Genomic DNA, 19,167 nt, shown 5'->3' with positions numbered 1-19,167 from the left:
AACAATGGAAGAGTTCTGACGGATTTTTAAACTTCAGCAGAATTCCTAGAACAATGGAAGAGTTCCGAAGCATTTTTGAACTTCAGCGGAATTACGAGAACAATGGAAATGTTCCGAAGCATTTTTAAACTTCAGCGGAATTCCGATAACAATGGAAGAGTTCCAAAAGTATTTTTAAACTTCAGTGGAATTCCGAGAACAATGGAAGAGTTCTGAAGCATTTTTAAACATCACCAGAATTCCAAGAACAATGGAAGAGTTCCAAAGCATTTTTAAACTTCAGCAGAATTCCGAGAACAATGGAAGAGTTCAGAAGCATTTTTAAATGTCAGCGGAATTCCGAGAACAAAGGAAGAGTTCCGAAAAATTTTTAAACTACAGCGGAATCCCGAGAACAATCGAAGAGTTCCGAAGCATTTTTAAACTTCAGTGGAATTCCGAGAACAATGGAAGAGTTCTGAAGGATTTTTAAACTTCAGCAGAATTCCTAGAACAATGGAAGAGTTCTGAAGCATTTCTACCCTTCAGCGGAATTCCGAGAACAATGGAAATGTTCTGAAGGATTTTTAAACTTCAGCAGAATTCCTAGAACAATGGATGAGTTCCGAAGCAATTTTAAACTTCAGCGGAATTCCGAGAACAATGGAAATGTTCTGAAGCATTTTTAAACTTCAGCAGAATTCCGATAACAATGGAAGAGTTCCAAAGTATTTTTAAACTTCAGCGGAATTCCAAGAACAATGGAAGAGTTCCGAAGCATTTTTAAACTTCAGCGGAATTCCGGGAACAATGGAAGAGTTCCGAAGCATTTTTAAACTTCAGCAGAATTACGAGAACAATGGAAGAGTTCCAAAGCACTTTTAAACTTCAGCAGAATTCCAAGAACAATGGAAGAGTTCCGAAGCATTTTTAAACTTCAGCAGAATTCCGAAAACAATGGAAGAGTTCCAAAACATTTTTAAACGTCAGTGGAATTCCAATAACAATGGAAGAGTTCCGAAGCATTTTTAAACTTCAGCAGAATTCCCAGAACAATGGAAGAGTTCCGAAGCATTTTTAAACTTCAGAGGAATTCCAAGAACAATAGAAGAGTTCTGAAGCATTTTTAAACTTCAGCGGAATTCTCGATAACAATGGAAGAGTTCCGAAGCATTATTAAACTTTAGCAGAATTACAAGAACAATGGAAGAGTTCCGAAGCATGTTTAAATGTCATCGGAATTCCGAGAACAATGGAAGAGTTCCAAAGCATTTTTAAACTTCAGCAGCATTCCGAGAACAATGGAAGAGTTCAGAAGCATTTTTAAACGTCAGCGGAATTCCGAGAACAATGGAAGAGTTCCGAATCATTTTTAAACTTCAGCGGAATTCCGAGAACAATGGAAGAGTTCCGAAGAATTTTTAAACTTCAGTGGAATTCCGAGAACAATGGAAGAGTTTTGAAGGATTTTTAAACTTCAGTGGAATTCCGAGAACAATGGAAATGTTCCAAAGCATTTATAAACTTCAGCGGAATTCCGATAACAATGGAAAAGTTCCAAAGTATTTTTAAACTTCAGTGGAATTCCGAAAACAATGGAAGAGTTCCGAAGCATTTTTAAACTTCAGCGGAATTCTGGGAACAATGGAAGAGTTTCGAAGCATTTTTATACTTCAGCGGAATTGCGATAACAATGGAAAAGTTTCAAAGCATTTTTAAACTTCAGCAGAATTCTGAGAACAATGGAAGAGTTCAGAAGCATTTTTAAACGTCAGCGGAATTCCGAGAACAATGGAAGAGTTCCGAAGCATTTTTAAACTTCAGTGGAATTCCGAGAACAATGGAAGAGTTCTGAAGGATTTTTAAACTTCAGCAGAATTACTAGAACAATGGAAGAGTTCCGAAGCATTTTTAAACTTTAGCGGAATTCCGAGAACAATGGAAGAGTTCCGAAGCATTTTTAAACTTCAGCAGAATTCCGAGAACAATGGAAGAGTTCAGAAGCATTTTTAAACTTCAGCAGAATTCCCAGAACAATGGAAGAGTTCCGAAGCATTTTTAAACTTCAGAGGAATTCCAAGAACAATAGAAGAGTTCTGAAGCATTTTTAAACTTCAGCGGAATTTTCGATAACAATGGAAGAGTTCCGAAGCATTATTAAACTTTAGCAGAATTCCAAGAACAATGGAAGAGTTCCGAAGCATGTTTAAATGTCATCGGAATTCCGAGAACAATGGAAGAGTTCGAAAGCATTTTTAAACTTCAACAGCATTCCGAGAACAATGGAAGAGTTCAGAAGCATTTTTAAACGTCAGTGGAATTCCGAGAACAATGGAAGAGTTCCGAATCATTTTTAAACTTCAGCGGAATTCCGAGAACAATGGAAGAGTTCCGAAGCATTTTTAAACTTCAGTGGAATTCCGAGAACAATGGAAGAGTTCTGAAGGATTTTTAAACTTCAGCAGAATTACTAGAACAATGGAACAGTTCCGAAGCATTTTTAAACTTTAGCGGAATTCCGAGAACAATGGAAGAGTTCCGAAGCATTTTTAAACTTCAGCAGAATTCCGAGAACAATGGAAGAGTTCCGAAGCATTTTTAAACTTCAGTGGAATTCCGAGAACAATGGAAGAGTTCTGAAGGATTTTTAAACTTCACCAGAATTACTAGAACAATGGAAGAGTTCCGAAGCATTATTAAACTTCAGCGGAATTCCGAGAACAATGGAAATGTTCCAAAGTATTTTTAAACTTCAGCAGAATTCCAAGAACAATGGAAGAGTTCCGAAGCATTGTTAAACTTTAGCGGAATTCCGGGAACAATGGAAGAGTTCCGAAGCATTTTTAAACTTCAGCGGAATTCTGAGAACAATGGAAGAGTTCTGACGGATTTTTAAACTTCAGCAGAATTCCTAGAACAATGGAAGAGTTCCGAAGCATTTTTGAACTTCAGCGGAATTCCGAGAACAATGGAAGAGTTCCGAAGCATTGTTAAACTTCAGCGGAATTCCGAGAACAATCGAAGAGTTCCGAAGCATTTTTAAACTTCAGTGGAATTCTGAGAACAATGGAAGAGTTCTGACGGATTTTTAAACTTCAGCAGAATTCCTAGAACAATGGAAGAGTTCCGAAGCATTTTTGAACTTCAGCGGAATTACGAGAACAATGGAAATGTTCCGAAGCATTTTTAAACTTCAGCGGAATTCCGATAACAATGGAAGAGTTCCAAAAGTATTTTTAAACTTCAGCGGAATTCCGAGAACAATGGAAGAGTTCTGAAGCATTTTTAAACATCACCAGAATTCCAAGAACAATGGAAGAGTTCCAAAGCATTTTTAAACTTCAGCAGAATTCCGAGAACAATGGAAGAGTTCAGAAGCATTTTTAAATGTCAGCGGAATTCCGAGAACAAAGGAAGAGTTCCGAAAAATTTTTAAACTACAGCGGAATCCCGAGAACAATCGAAGAGTTCCGAAGCATTTTTAAACTTCAGTGGAATTCCGAGAACAATGGAAGAGTTCTGAAGGATTTTTAAACTTCAGCAGAATTCCTAGAACAATGGAAGAGTTCTGAAGCATTTCTACCCTTCAGCGGAATTCCGAGAACAATGGAAATGTTCTGAAGGATTTTTAAACTTCAGCAGAATTCCTAGAACAATGGATGAGTTCCGAAGCAATTTTAAACTTCAGCGGAATTCCGAGAACAATGGAAATGTTCTGAAGCATTTTTAAACTTCAGCAGAATTCCGATAACAATGGAAGAGTTCCAAAGTATTTTTAAACTTCAGCGGAATTCCAAGAACAATGGAAGAGTTCCGAAGCATTTTTAAACTTCAGCGGAATTCCGGGAACAATGGAAGAGTTCCGAAGCATTTTTAAACTTCAGCAGAATTACGAGAACAATGGAAGAGTTCCAAAGCACTTTTAAACTTCAGCAGAATTCCAAGAACAATGGAAGAGTTCCGAAGCATTTTTAAACTTCAGCAGAATTCCGAAAACAATGGAAGAGTTCCAAAACATTTTTAAACGTCAGTGGAATTCCAATAACAATGGAAGAGTTCCGAAGCATTTTTAAACTTCAGCAGAATTCCCAGAACAATGGAAGAGTTCCGAAGCATTTTTAAACTTCAGAGGAATTCCAAGAACAATAGAAGAGTTCTGAAGCATTTTTAAACTTCAGCGGAATTCTCGATAACAATGGAAGAGTTCCGAAGCATTATTAAACTTTAGCAGAATTACAAGAACAATGGAAGAGTTCCGAAGCATGTTTAAATGTCATCGGAATTCCGAGAACAATGGAAGAGTTCCAAAGCATTTTTAAACTTCAGCAGCATTCCGAGAACAATGGAAGAGTTCAGAAGCATTTTTAAACGTCAGCGGAATTCCGAGAACAATGGAAGAGTTCCGAATCATTTTTAAACTTCAGCGGAATTCCGAGAACAATGGAAGAGTTCCGAAGAATTTTTAAACTTCAGTGGAATTCCGAGAACAATGGAAGAGTTTTGAAGGATTTTTAAACTTCAGTGGAATTCCGAGAACAATGGAAATGTTCCAAAGCATTTATAAACTTCAGCGGAATTCCGATAACAATGGAAAAGTTCCAAAGTATTTTTAAACTTCAGTGGAATTCCGAAAACAATGGAAGAGTTCCGAAGCATTTTTAAACTTCAGCGGAATTCTGGGAACAATGGAAGAGTTTCGAAGCATTTTTATACTTCAGCGGAATTGCGATAACAATGGAAAAGTTTCAAAGCATTTTTAAACTTCAGCAGAATTCTGAGAACAATGGAAGAGTTCAGAAGCATTTTTAAACGTCAGCGGAATTCCGAGAACAATGGAAGAGTTCCGAAGCATTTTTAAACTTCAGTGGAATTCCGAGAACAATGGAAGAGTTCTGAAGGATTTTTAAACTTCAGCAGAATTACTAGAACAATGGAAGAGTTCCGAAGCATTTTTAAACTTTAGCGGAATTCCGAGAACAATGGAAGAGTTCCGAAGCATTTTTAAACTTCAGCAGAATTCCGAGAACAATGGAAGAGTTCAGAAGCATTTTTAAACTTCAGCAGAATTCCCAGAACAATGGAAGAGTTCCGAAGCATTTTTAAACTTCAGAGGAATTCCAAGAACAATAGAAGAGTTCTGAAGCATTTTTAAACTTCAGCGGAATTTTCGATAACAATGGAAGAGTTCCAAAGCATTATTAAACTTTAGCAGAATTCCAAGAACAATGGAAGAGTTCCGAAGCATGTTTAAATGTCATCGGAATTCCGAGAACAATGGAAGAGTTCGAAAGCATTTTTAAACTTCAACAGCATTCCGAGAACAATGGAAGAGTTCAGAAGCATTTTTAAACGTCAGTGGAATTCCGAGAACAATGGAAGAGTTCCGAATCATTTTTAAACTTCAGCGGAATTCCGAGAACAATGGAAGAGTTCCGAAGCATTTTTAAACTTCAGTGGAATTCCGAGAACAATGGAAGAGTTCTGAAGGATTTTTAAACTTCAGCAGAATTACTAGAACAATGGAACAGTTCCGAAGCATTTTTAAACTTTAGCGGAATTCCGAGAACAATGGAAGAGTTCCGAAGCATTTTTAAACTTCAGCAGAATTCCGAGAACAATGGAAGAGTTCCGAAGCATTTTTAAACTTCAGTGGAATTCCGAGAACAATGGAAGAGTTCTGAAGGATTTTTAAACTTCACCAGAATTACTAGAACAATGGAAGAGTTCCGAAGCATTATTAAACTTCAGCGGAATTCCGAGAACAATGGAAATGTTCCAAAGTATTTTTAAACTTCAGCAGAATTCCAAGAACAATGGAAGAGTTCCGAAGCATTGTTAAACTTTAGCGGAATTCCGGGAACAATGGAAGAGTTCCGAAGCATTTTTAAACTTCAGCGGAATTCTGAGAACAATGGAAGAGTTCTGACGGATTTTTAAACTTCAGCAGAATTCCTAGAACAATGGAAGAGTTCCGAAGCATTTTTGAACTTCAGCGGAATTCCGAGAACAATGGAAGAGTTCCGAAGCATTGTTAAACTTCAGCGGAATTCCGAGAACAATCGAAGAGTTCCGAAGCATTTTTAAACTTCAGTGAAATTCTGAGAACAATGGAAGAGTTCTGACGGATTTTTAAACTTCAGCAGAATTCCTAGAACAATGGAAGAGTTCCGAAGCATTTTTGAACTTCAGCGGAATTACGAGAACAATGGAAATGTTCCGAAGCATTTTTAAACTTCAGCGGAATTCCGATAACAATGGAAGAGTTCCAAAAGTATTTTTAAACTTCAGCGGAATTCCGAGAACAATGGAAGAGTTCTGAAGCATTTTTAAACATCACCAGAATTCCAAGAACAATGGAAGAGTTCCAAAGCATTTTTAAACTTCAGCAGAATTCCAAGAACAATGGAAGAGTTCAGAAGCATTTTTAAATGTCAGCGGAATTCCGAGAACAAAGGAAGAGTTCCGAAAAATTTTTAAACTACAGCGGAATCCCGAGAACAATCGAAGAGTTCCGAAGCATTTTTAAACTTCAGTGGAATTCCGAGAACAATGGAAGAGTTCTGAAGGATTTTTAAACTTCAGCAGAATTCCTAGAACAATGGAAGAGTTCTGAAGCATTTCTACCCTTCAGCGGAATTCCGAGAACAATGGAAATGTTCTGAAGGATTTTTAAACTTCAGCAGAATTCCTAGAACAATGGATGAGTTCCGAAGCAATTTTAAACTTCAGCGGAATTCCGAGAACAATGGAAATGTTCTGAAGCATTTTTAAACTTCAGCAGAATTCCGATAACAATGGAAGAGTTCCAAAGTATTTTTAAACTTCAGCGGAATTCCAAGAACAATGGAAGAGTTCCGAAGCATTTTTAAACTTCAGCGGAATTCCGGGAACAATGGAAGAGTTCCGAAGCATTTTTAAACTTCAGCAGAATTACGAGAACAATGGAAGAGTTCCAAAGCACTTTTAAACTTCAGCAGAATTCCAAGAACAATGGAAGAGTTCCGAAGCATTTTTAAACTTCAGCAGAATTCCGAAAACAATGGAAGAGTTCCAAAACATTTTTAAACGTCAGTGGAATTCCAATAACAATGGAAGAGTTCCGAAGCATTTTTAAACTTCAGCAGAATTCCCAGAACAATGGAAGAGTTCCGAAGCATTTTTAAACTTCAGAGGAATTCCAAGAACAATAGAAGAGTTCTGAAGCATTTTTAAACTTCAGCGGAATTCTCGATAACAATGGAAGAGTTCCGAAGCATTATTAAACTTTAGCAGAATTACAAGAACAATGGAAGAGTTCCGAAGCATGTTTAAATGTCATCGGAATTCCGAGAACAATGGAAGAGTTCCAAAGCATTTTTAAACTTCAGCAGCATTCCGAGAACAATGGAAGAGTTCAGAAGCATTTTTAAACGTCAGCGGAATTCCGAGAACAATGGAAGAGTTCCGAATCATTTTTAAACTTCAGCGGAATTCCGAGAACAATGGAAGAGTTCCGAAGAATTTTTAAACTTCAGTGGAATTCCGAGAACAATGGAAGAGTTTTGAAGGATTTTTAAACTTCAGTGGAATTCCGAGAACAATGGAAATGTTCCAAAGCATTTATAAACTTCAGCGGAATTCCGATAACAATGGAAAAGTTCCAAAGTATTTTTAAACTTCAGTGGAATTCCGAAAACAATGGAAGAGTTCCGAAGCATTTTTAAACTTCAGCGGAATTCTGGGAACAATGGAAGAGTTTTGAAGCATTTTTATACTTCAGCGGAATTGCGATAACAATGGAAAAGTTTCAAAGCATTTTTAAACTTCAGCAGAATTCTGAGAACAATGGAAGAGTTCAGAAGCATTTTTAAACGTCAGCGGAATTCCGAGAACAATGGAAGAGTTCCGAAGCATTTTTAAACTTCAGTGGAATTCCGAGAACAATGGAAGAGTTCTGAAGGATTTTTAAACTTCAGCAGAATTACTAGAACAATGGAAGAGTTCCGAAGCATTTTTAAACTTTAGCGGAATTCCGAGAACAATGGAAGAGTTCCGAAGCATTTTTAAACTTCAGCAGAATTCCGAGAACAATGGAAGAGTTCAGAAGCATTTTTAAACTTCAGTGGAATTCCGAGAACAATGGAAGAGTTCTGAAGGATTTTTAAACTTCACCAGAATTACTAGAACAATGGAAGAGTTCCGAAGCATTATTAAACTGCAGCGGAATTCCGAGAACAATGGAAATGTTCCAAAGTATTTTTAAACTTCAGCAGAATTCCAAGAACAATGGAAGAGTTCCGAAGCATTGTTAAACTTTAGCGGAATTCCGGGAACAATGGAAGAGTTCCGAAGCATTTTTAAACTTCAGCGGAATTCTGAGAACAATGGAAGAGTTCTGACGGATTTTTAAACTTCAGCAGAATTCCTAGAACAATGGAAGAGTTCCGAAGCATTTTTGAACTTCAGCGGAATTCCGAGAACAATGGAAGAGTTCCGAAGCATTGTTAAACTTCAGCGGAATTCCGAGAACAATCGAAGAGTTCCGAAGCATTTTTAAACTTCAGTGGAATTCTGAGAACAATGGAAGAGTTCTGACGGATTTTTAAACTTCAGCAGAATTCCTAGAACAATGGAAGAGTTCCGAAGCATTTTTGAACTTCAGCGGAATTACGAGAACAATGGAAATGTTCCGAAGCATTTTTAAACTTCAGCGGAATTCCGATAACAATGGAAGAGTTCCAAAAGTATTTTTAAACTTCAGCGGAATTCCGAGAACAATGGAAGAGTTCTGAAGCATTTTTAAACATCACCAGAATTCCAAGAACAATGGAAGAGTTCCAAAGCATTTTTAAACTTCAGCAGAATTCCGAGAACAATGGAAGAGTTCAGAAGCATTTTTAAATGTCAGCGGAATTCCGAGAACAAAGGAAGAGTTCCGAAAATTTTTTAAACTACAGCGGAATCCCGAGAATAATCGAAGAGTTCCGAAGCATTTTTAAACTTCAGTGGAATTCCGAGAACAATGGAAGAGTTCTGAAGGATTTTTAAACTTCAGCAGAATTCCTAGAACAATGGAAGAGTTCTGAAGCATTTCTACCCTTCAGCGGAATTCCGAGAACAATGGAAATGTTCTGAAGGATTTTTAAACTTCAGCAGAATTCCTAGAACAATGGATGAGTTCCGAAGCAATTTTAAACTTCAGCGGAATTCCGAGAACAATGGAAATGTTCTGAAGCATTTTTAAACTTCAGCAGAATTCCGATAACAATGGAAGAGTTCCAAAGTATTTTTAAACTTCAGCGGAATTCCAAGAACAATGGAAGAGTTCCGAAGCATTTTTAAACTTCAGCGGAATTCCGGGAACAATGGAAGAGTTCCGAAGCATTTTTAAACTTCAGCAGAATTACGAGAACAATGGAAGAGTTCCAAAGCACTTTTAAACTTCAGCAGAATTCCAAGAACAATGGAAGAGTTCCGAAGCATTTTTAAACTTCAGCAGAATTCCGAAAACAATGGAAGAGTTCCAAAACATTTTTAAACGTCAGTGGAATTCCAATAACAATGGAAGAGTTCCGAAGCATTTTTAAACTTCAGCAGAATTCCCAGAACAATGGAAGAGTTCCGAAGCATTTTTAAACTTCAGAGGAATTCCAAGAACAATAGAAGAGTTCTGAAGCATTTTTAAACTTCAGCGGAATTCTCGATAACAATGGAAGAGTTCCGAAGCATTATTAAACTTTAGCAGAATTACAAGAACAATGGAAGAGTTCCGAAGCATGTTTAAATGTCATCGGAATTCCGAGAACAATGGAAGAGTTCCAAAGCATTTTTAAACTTCAGCAGCATTCCGAGAACAATGGAAGAGTTCAGAAGCATTTTTAAACGTCAGCGGAATTCCGAGAACAATGGAAGAGTTCCGAATCATTTTTAAACTTCAGCGGAATTCCGAGAACAATGGAAGAGTTCCGAAGAATTTTTAAACTTCAGTGGAATTCCGATAACAATGGAAGAGTTCCGAAGCATTGTTAAACTTCAGCGGAATTCCGAGAACAATGGAAATGTTCCAAAGCATTTATAAACTTCAGCGGAATTCCGATAACAATGGAAAAGTTCCAAAGTATTTTTAAACTTCAGTGGAATTCCGAAAACAATGGAAGAGTTCCGAAGCATTTTTAAACTTCAGCGGAATTCTGGGAACAATGGAAGAGTTTCGAAGCATTTTTAAACTTCAGCGGAATTGCGATAACAATGGAAAAGTTTCAAAGCATTTTTAAACTTCAGCAGAATTCTGAGAACAATGGAAGAGTTCAGAAGCATTTTTAAACGTCAGCGGAATTCCGAGAACAATGGAAGAGTTCCGAAGCATTTTTAAACTTCAGTGGAATTCCGAGAACAATGGAAGAGTTCTGAAGGATTTTTAAACTTCAGCAGAATTACTAGAACAATGGAAGAGTTCCGAAGCATTTTTAAACTTTAGCGGAATTCCGAGAACAATGGAAGAGTTCCGAAGCATTTTTAAACTTCAGCAGAATTCCGAGAACAATGGAAGAGTTCCGAAGCATTTTTAAACTTCAGTGGAATTCCGAGAACAATGGAAGAGTTCTGAAGGATTTTTAAACTTCACCAGAATTACTAGAACAATGGAAGAGGTCCGAAGCATTATTAAACTTCAGCGGAATTCCGAGAACAATGGAAATGTTCCGAAGAATTTTTAAACTTCAGCAGAATTCCGAGAACAATGGAAGAGTTCCGAAGCATTGTTAAACTTCAGCGGAATTCCGAGAACAATGGAAGAGTTCCGAAGCATTTTTAAACTCCAGCGGAATTGAAAGAACAATGGAAGAGTTCCGAAGCAATTTTAAACTTCAGTAGAATTCCGAGGACAATGGAAGAGCTCCGAAGCATTTTTAAACTTCAGCAGAATTCCGGAAACAATGGAAGAGTTCCGAAGCATTTTTAAACTTCAGCAGAATTCCAATAACAATGGAAGAGTTCCGAACCATTTTTAAACTTCAGCGGAATTCCGGGAACAATGGAAGAGTTCCGAAGCATTTTTAAACTTCAGCAGATTTGCGAGAACAATGGAAGAGTTCCAAAGCACTTTTAAACTTCAGCAGAATTCCAAGAACAATGGAAGAGTTCCGAAGCATTTTTAAACTTCAGCAGAATTCCGAAAACAATGGAAGAGTTCCGAAGCATTTTTAAACTTTAGTGGAATTCCGAGAACAATGGAAGAGTTCTGAAGGATTTTTAAACTTCACCAGAATTACTAGAACAATGGAAGAGTTCCGAAGCATTATTAAACTTCAGCGGAATTCCGAGAACAATGGAAATGTTTCAAAGTATTTTTAAACTTCAGCAGAATTCCGAGAACAATGGACGAGTTCCGAAGCATTGTTAAACTTCAGCGGAATTCCGGGAACAATGGAAGAGTTCCGAAGCATTTTTAAACTTCAGCGGAATTCTGAGAACAATGGAAGAGTTCTGACGGATTTTTAAACTTCAGCAGAATTCCTAGAACAATGGAAGAGTTCCGAAGCATTTTTGAACTTCAGCGGAATTACGAGAACAATGGAAATGTTACGAAGCATTTTTAAACTTCAGCGGAATTCCGATAACAATGGAAGAGTTCAAAAAGTATTTTTAAACTTCAGCGGAATTCCGAGAACAATGAAAGAGTTCTGAAGCATTTTTAAACATCACCAGAATTCCGAGAACAATGGAAGAGTTCCAAAGCATTTTTAAACTTCAGCAGAATTCCGAGAACAATGGAAGAGTTCAGAAGCATTTTTAAACGTCAGCGGAATTCCGAGAAAAATGGAAGAGTTCAGAAGCATTTTTAAACGTCAGCGGAATTCCGAGAACAATGGAAGAGTTCCGAAGCATTTTTAAACTTCAGTGGAATTCCGAGAACAATGGAAGAGTTCTGAAGGATTTTTAAACTTCAGCAGAATTACTAGAACAATGGAAGAGTTCCGAAGCATTTTTAAACTTTAGCGGAATTCCGAGAACAATGGAAGAGTTCCGAAGCATTTTTAAACTTCAGCAGAATTCCGAGAACAATAAAAGAGTTCCGAAGCATTTTTAAACTTCAGTGGAATTCCGAGAACAATGGAAGAGTTCTGAAGGATTTTTAAACTTCACCAGAATTACTAGAACAATGGAAGAGTTCCGAAGCATTATTAAACTTCAGCGGAATTCCGAGAACAATGGAAATGTTTCGAAGTATTTTTAAACTTCAGCAGAATTCCGAGAACAATGGAAGAGTTCCGAAGCATTGTTAAACTTCAGCGGAATTCCGGGAACAATGGAAGAGTTCCGAAGCATTTTTAAACTTCAGCGGAATTCTGAGAACAATGGAAGAGTTCCGAAGCATTTTTAAACTTCAGTGGAATTCTGAGAACAATGGAAGAGTTCTGACGGATTTTTAAACTTCAGCAGAAATCCTAGAACAATGGAAGAGTTCCGAAGCATTTTTGAACTTCAGCGGAATTACGAGAACAATGGAAATGTTCCGAAGCATTTTTAAACTTCAGCGGAATTCCGATAACAATGGAACAGTTCAAAAAGTATTTTTAAACTCCAGCGGAATTCCGAGAACATTGAAAGAGTTCTGAAGCATTTTTACACATCACCAGAATTCCGAGAACAATGGAAGAGTTCCAAAGCATTTTTAAACTTCAACAGAATTCCGAGAACAATGGAAGAGTTCAGAAGCATTTTTAAACGTCAGCGGAATTCCGAGAAAAATGGAAGAGTTCCGAAGCATTTTTAAACTTCAGCGGAATTCCGAGAACAATCAAAGAGTTCCGAAGCATTTTTAAACTTCAGTGGAATTCCGAGAACAATGGAAGAGTTCTGAAGGATTTTTAAACTTCAGCAGAATTCCTAGAACAATGGAAGAGTTCTGAAGCATTTCTACCCTTCAGCGGAATTCCGAGAACAATGGAAATGTTCTGAAGGATTTTTAAACTTCAGCAGAATTTCTAGAACAATGGATGAGTTCCGAAGCATTTTAAAACTTCAGCGGAATTCCGAGAACAATGGAAATGTTCTGAAGCATTTTTAAACTTCAGCAGAATTCCGATAACAATGGAAGAGTTCCAAAATATTTTTAAGCTTCAGCGGAATTGCAAGAACAATGGAAGAGTTCCGAAGCATTTTTAAACTTCAGCGGAATTCCGGGAACAATGGAAGAGTTCCAAAGCATTTTTAAACTTCAGCGGAATTGCGAGCACAATGGAAGAGTTCTGAAGGATTTTTAAACTTCAGCAGAATTACTAGAACAATGGAATAGTTCCGAAGCATTTTTAAACTTCAGTGGAATTCCAAGAACAATGGAAATGTTCCGAAGCATTTTTAAACTTCAGCGGAATTCCGAGAACATTGGAAGAGTTCCAAAGTATTTTTAAACTTCAGCGGAATTCCAAGAACAATGGAAGAGTTCCGAAGCATTTTTAAACTTCAGCGGAATTCCGGGAACAATGGAAGAGTTCCAAAGCATTTTTAAACTTCAGCAGAATTGCGAGAACAATGGAAGAGTTCCAAAGCACTTTTAAACTTCAGCAGAATTCCAAGAACAATGGAAGAGTTCCGAAGCATTTTTAAACTTCAGCAGAATTCCGAAAACAATGGAAGAGTTCCAAAGTATTTTTAAACGTCAGCGGAATTCCAAGAACAATGGAAGAGTTCCGAAGCATTTTTAAACTTCAGCGGAATTCCGGGAACAATGGAAGAGTTCCGAAGCATTTTTAAGCTTCAGCAGAATTGCGAGAACAATGGAAGAGTTCCAAAGCACTTTTAAACTTCAGCAGAATTCCAAGAACAATGGAAGAGTTCCGAAGCATTTTTAAACTTCAGCAGAATTCCGAAAACAATGAAAGAGTTCCAAAGCATTTTTTAACGTCAGTGGAATTCCAATAACAATGGAAGAGTTCCGAAGCATTTTTAAACTTCAGCAGAATTCCCAGAACAATGGAAGAGTTCCGAAGCATTTTTAAACTTCAGTGGAATTCCGACAACAATGGAAGAGTTCTGAAGCATTTTAAACTTCAGCGGAATTTTCGATAACAATGGAAGAGTTCCGAAGCATTATTAAACTTTAGCAGAATTCCAAGAACAATGGAAGAGTTCCGAAGCATGTTTAAATGTCATCGGAATTCCGAGAACAATGGAAGCGTTCCAAAGCATTTTTAAACTTCAGCAGCATTCCGAGAACAATGGAAGAGTTCAGAAGCATTTTTAAACGTCAGCGGAATTCCGAGAACAATGGAAGAGTTCCGAATCATTTTTAAACTTCAGCGGAATTCCGAGAACAATGGAAGAGTTCCGAAGCATTTTTAAACTTCAGTGGAATTCTGAGAACAATGGAAGAGTTCTGAAGGATTTTTTAACTTCAGCAGAATTCCTAGAACAATGGAAGAGTTCCGAAACATTTTTAAACTTCAGCAGAATTGCGAGAACAATGGAAGAGTTCCAAAGCACTTTTAATCTTCAGCAGAATTCCAAGAACAATGTAAGAGTTCCGAAGCATTTTTAAACTTCAGCAGAATTCCGAAAACATTGGAAGAGTTCCAAAGCATTTTTAAACGTCAGTGGAATTCCAATAACAAAATAACAATGGAAGAGTTCCGAAGCATTTTTAAACTTCAGCAGAATTCCCAGAACAATGGAAGAGTTCCGAAGCATTTTTAAACTTCAGAGGAATTCCAAGAACAATAGAAGAGTTCTGAAGCATTTTTAAACTTCAGCAGAATTTTCGATAACAATGGAAGAGTTCCGAAGCATTATTAAACTTTAGCAGAATTCCAAGAACAATGGAAGAGTTCCGAAGCATGTTTAAATGTCATCGGAATTCCGAGAACAATGGAAGAGTTCGAAAGCATTTTTAAACTTCAGCAGCATTCCGAGAACAATGGAAGAGTTCAGAAGCATTTTTAAACGTCAGCGGAATTCCGAGAACAATGGAAGAGTTCCGAATCATTTTTAAACTTCAGCGGAATTCCGAGAACAATGGAAGAGTTCCGAAGCATTTTCAAACTTCAGTGGAATTCCGAGAACAATGGAAGAGTTCTGAAGGATATTTAAACTTCAGCGGAATTCCGAGAACAATGGAAATGTTCCAAAGCATTTATAAACTTCAGCGGAATTCCGATAACAATGGAAAAGTTCCAAAGTATTTTTAAACTTCAGTGGAATTCCGAAAACAATGGAAGAGTTCCGAAGCATTTTTAAACTTCAGCGGAATTCCGGGAACAATGGAAGAGTTTCGAAGCATTTTTAAACTTCAGCGGAATTGCGAGAACAATGGAAAAGTTCCAAAGCATTTTTAAACTTCAGCAGAATTCTGAGAACAAAGGAAGAGTTCAGAAGCATTTTTAAACGTCAGCGGAATTCCGAGAACAATGGAAGAGTTCCGTAGCATTTTTAAACTTCAGTGGAATTCCGAGAACAATTGAAGAGTTCCGAAGCATTTTTAAACTTCAGTGGAATTCCGAGAACAATGGAAGAGTTCTGAAGGATTTTTAAACTTCACCAGAATTACTAGAACAATGGAAGAGTTCCAAAGCATTATTAAACTTCAGCGGAATTCCGAGAACAATGGAAATGTTCCGAAGAATTTTTAAACTTCAGCAGAATTCCGAGAACAATGGAAGAGTTCCGAAGCATTGTTAAACTTCAGCGGAATTCCGGGAACAATGGAAGAGTTCCGAAGCATTTTTAAACTTCAGCGGAATTCTGAGAACAATGGAAGAGTTCTGGCGGATTTTTAAACTTCAGCAGAATTCCTAGAACAATGGAAGAGTTCCGAAGCATTTTTGAACTTCAGCGGAATTCCGAGAACAATGGAAGAGTTCCGAAGCATTGTTAAACTTCAGCGGAATTCCAAGAACAATCGGAGAGTTCCGAAGCATTTTTAAACTTCAGTGGAATTCTGAGAACAATGGAAGAGTTCTGACGGATTTTTAAACTTCAGCAGAATTCCTAGAACAATGGAAGAGTTCCGAAGCATTTTTGAACTTCAGCGGAATTACGAGAATAATGGAAATGTTCCGAAGCATTTTTAAACTTCAGCGGAATTCCGATAACAATGGAAGAGTTCCAAAAGTATTTTTAAACTTCAGCGGAATTCCGAGAACAATGGAAGAGTTCTGAAGCATTTTTAAACATCACCAGAATTTCGAGAACAATGGAAGAGTTCCAAAGCATTTTTAAACTTCAGCAGAATTCCGAGAACAATGGAAGAGTTCAGAAGCATTTTTAAACGTCAGCGGAATTCCGAGAACAAAGGAAGAGTTCCGAATAATTTTTAAACTTCACCGGAATTCCGAGAACAATCAAAGAGTTCCGAAGCATTTTTAAACTTCAGTGGAATTCTGTGGACTAATAGAATGATGCTATGCCCAAAAGATTTTACTTCACTAGGTGCAGTAAAAAAAATTGTTATTCTATACACAGGTGGTATATCTTGCAACACAGATAGGCTACTCCACTGACTAACACACTCTGCAATAGGCCAAAAAGGATTAGCTTTGCTTGATTCAGCCAAATGCTGTGAAAAAAACTTGCACAGCACTGGCACAGACCTGCCTGGCAAAAACTGATAGGAACTGATGTAACTTAGTCCTGAAAAGGACTGCAATTACAATTAGTCTTTACTCCCAACCTATCTATTTAAGAGCACAGACCTGCCTGATAAAAGTCATAGGAAATGCTGTAACCTAGTCCTTAAAAGGACTGCAATCACAACTATTCCCTACTCCCAAGCTATCTGTAGATTTGTGCGAAAATTGGCTTGAAATTAACAAGGTATAGAGCACACAGCAACAGCGGTGCCGTCTAACACGCAGCTGCAGCAGTGAGAAAATGGTGGCGACGGGGAAAATGGCTGGGTCTTATAGGGCAAGGACATGTGACATACACTGCCAATGACAAATGCCCTTGCTTGTGTGAAAAAAAGCACTTCGCTCCGTGTGTGCGCTGCTGATAGGCTGACAGATTGCACCTCCCGACTGCAAATGCGGGAAAGAGAAAAAAAAATGGAGATCTTCATTATTCCTGCAGAGATCCATCCCCTACCACTCCCCCCGCCCCGCTGTACACTCAAACTGCGTATTAACATTAATTTTCATCATTACTGAGAAAAAATCCAGTTATGATTTTGGTGCACGAACAGTTATCGAACATAACCTCGAACAGCCGAATTTTTCTCAAATCGTTCGTGTTCGCCGAACGGCTCGAACACCGCCCAAAACAGCTCGAATTTGAGATTGGCGAACAGTTCGAGTCGAACAACGCTCATCTCTAGTTATGATAGTACATATGATAATGTATATGATATTTGATATATACTATTATTAATGTTCCTATATTGCGTGCCCCTTTTTTCCACAGTTTGTCTTCACACGTGGATGTGTGTCCTATTCCCCCCTGCCCTGTTCATCTATATTTTTATCCATCAATAAATTTTCTACTTTTGAACATTGAAACAAAAGAGGAAAAAAAAGTCAGCCCAACTTACTCAGACATCAGGTGCATGGAACAGCCGGCAGTGCCCCGGGAGATTAGCAGGAAAAAACAAGGAGTGATCCGGCATCCAAAAGTCTTCTTTAAAATCAATAATCCTATATTAGAAAACTATTTTAAAAATCATATGCAGAGAAGTCACAGCCCCCACAGGAGGAGGTGATGTACAGACGAGTTTCAGACCTTATGGTCCTTAATCATTGTATGATGTGACTTTTCTGCATATGATTTTTAAAATAGTTTTCCAATATAGGATTATTGATTTTAAAGAAGACTTTTGGATGCTGGATTACTCCTTGTTTTTTCCTACTTTTGTACAGTACCCTGGACTATTGCTCGTCATTTTTTGTCTCCGTATATATGTATTTCATGACGAGTTGTCCACCTGAGTCCTTCAATACCTGCATTTGTATTATGCCATTATATAACCTTTGATTTTTTTATACTGGGTTTAACATGCTACTATTTCCTATGAGTTATTACTAAGAACTAACAGACAGGTAATTGCTAACTACCTGCCTGTTTTAGCCGGTGGCGACTCAGATCGCTCCTGAACTGCTCCTAACAGCAATTCTGGTGTTTCACGTCAACAGGACAGCTCTTCCTTTTCCTATCTGCTCTGTCATGGAGGCATCACTGCCAACTTCATGCTGATTGGCAGCCGGCTCCTTGCTGTTAGGCAGCGGGGAGCCAGCTGTCAGTCAGCATGACACCAGCAGTCATGCCCCATCAACAGAGCAGAGCGGGAGCTGGAGAATCACCAGCAGGAGCGGGTTGTGACCACTGTTAGCAGGCAAAGATCGGCCTGTAAGTTCTTAGGTCCACGGTAAAAAAAAAAAAATAGTCCCGGACAACCCCTTTAAATAATAAGGAGCAGGAATTCTCCGAATGATTCTATAATCAAAAGAACATAAAATTCTCTCCTGCCCAGTCAGTCTGCCCGGTCTGTTACACCATGATTACCAAAACTTCGACTCATTTCCCTGCCCATTTATTATTACCACATACCCGGTTCTGCTTGACCCGTTTCCAGGTCTTTGTGTTGTCTGACTACACTTACGTTTCTCCCTGGTACCACATATCTGCATCTCATACTCTTCAAATTACATTTTGAGACTTTCTCCTCCTGTTGTTGCACATATTTTTTCCCCTTCATCTGCACAGGTATCATTAATCTATCAACTATAATGGCCGCACCAGGTCCTGCAGGTCCTGTATCCCGTACACATGACGTGGGCAGTGCACGGCATGCCGCTAGTTTTTATTCTGAGTGCTCTTATATACGGTGGTAGTTTTACACAATGTTGAGCCTGTGATTTGCAGAGTGAAATGTCTGACTGCTAGAACAGAAGTATACGGCAGATTCTGCAGCATGGATACATAAAGGACGTCCTGGGGGAATATACCTCCCTGCAACACTCGTCCAGTCCCTGCCTCACACTAGAGACATTTATAATAACTCCAGGACTATGGAGCTGGTCATTTTCTCATAATCTGTGGCCATTATTAGTGATCTCGCATTGTACGGTAATATCACCCTGGAGGTTGTGATGTATTTAGTGTAATAGCGCCATCTAGAATATACAGTATATATCAGGCGATACTATGCTTTCTATAGTTAGTCATCTTATGTGCCCTCTATAGATATATATTATACTTTATATTTATTAATAATAAAATTAC

Source organism: Phyllobates terribilis, unplaced genomic scaffold, assembly GCF_046119375.1.
Source record: "Phyllobates terribilis strain yellow unplaced genomic scaffold, ASM4611937v1 Scaffold_453__1_contigs__length_1468511, whole genome shotgun sequence".
Lineage (NCBI taxonomy): Eukaryota > Metazoa > Chordata > Amphibia > Anura > Dendrobatidae > Phyllobates > Phyllobates terribilis.
This window is presented reverse-complemented; position numbering follows the sequence as displayed.